This window comes from Amblyomma americanum, chromosome 6 (assembly GCF_052857255.1).
Source record: "Amblyomma americanum isolate KBUSLIRL-KWMA chromosome 6, ASM5285725v1, whole genome shotgun sequence".
NCBI classification, from domain to species: Eukaryota; Metazoa; Arthropoda; class Arachnida; order Ixodida; family Ixodidae; genus Amblyomma; species Amblyomma americanum.
In genome coordinates, this window is record NC_135502.1 from 113,382,755 (window position 1) to 113,383,779 (window position 1,025).

Below are 1,025 nucleotides of genomic sequence, written 5' to 3' on the forward strand. Positions count from 1 at the left end.
AGCTTTTCAGGACTAATAAGTGGCACCTACTGCTAGATATCAATTTACGTACACATCAGTGCACTAGACAGATGAATATTTCCGAAAAGCCGCCCTCTACCCACCGCATTGCAGCTTTTGCCGCTGCTCCACCTACAACGGGAGACGCTCCAGAGCTGCAGAAATACTTGGCAGAAACAAAGAGTTTGTAAGCTGAACCTGGTTCTAGTAATGTTGCTTAAAATGAGATTCGAGCAGCACGCACGTCTCAAGATGCCTATCTACCTGTTGATCTCGCTGAGTGCATTAATTGAGTCACATTCTAGTCGGGGCAGAATCGAGCGGTGCCAAAACAGTCCAACCAAAACTTCACTGGGTCGATGGCCACTCGTGTATATTGCTTAAAAAAGCACACCATGGAAGTTCGCTTTACTTACAGCGAACTTTTGGATGTAGCGAACGAACGCCACATGGCAGTTGTGTTTGTCATCAGCCGGAATGACACTATCACAGCAACCACCAAGGGTTGACGTGCTTTCACCAGTCACTTGTTTTCCACACAGTAACGTAAATAGCAAAGTGCACACACAAAGAAATTTGGTTTGGCTCTGGCACTGCAGGGTACTAGTACTTTCATTGTCTTGCGCATTGTGGTGCTGTTAGTGAGCACACAGTAGAATGCTAGCTGAGAATGTAATCACCAGTGTGCCAGTTGGGTACAGCACATACACACAGTGGCCACAGAAGTTCATCACGTGTGACACCACCCGAAATTTCAATACAGAGCAATGCCATTTTCCATTTTACACCAACAACATTCATTATTTACCATTTATCATTTTACTATACTGATGTGTGCTCTTTCTTTGTCTGTGCAGCAGTTATGTTCAGCATGAATACATCATTTTAACTTGACCAACTATCCCCTCTTCCAAGGCCATTTACCACGTCACGAGATCTGGTAACAAGCAAGTTTCAATTTTCTCTTCACAATAAAACAAATTCCCCAATTAAACCGTATTGCACACCATCACATAACACAAGGA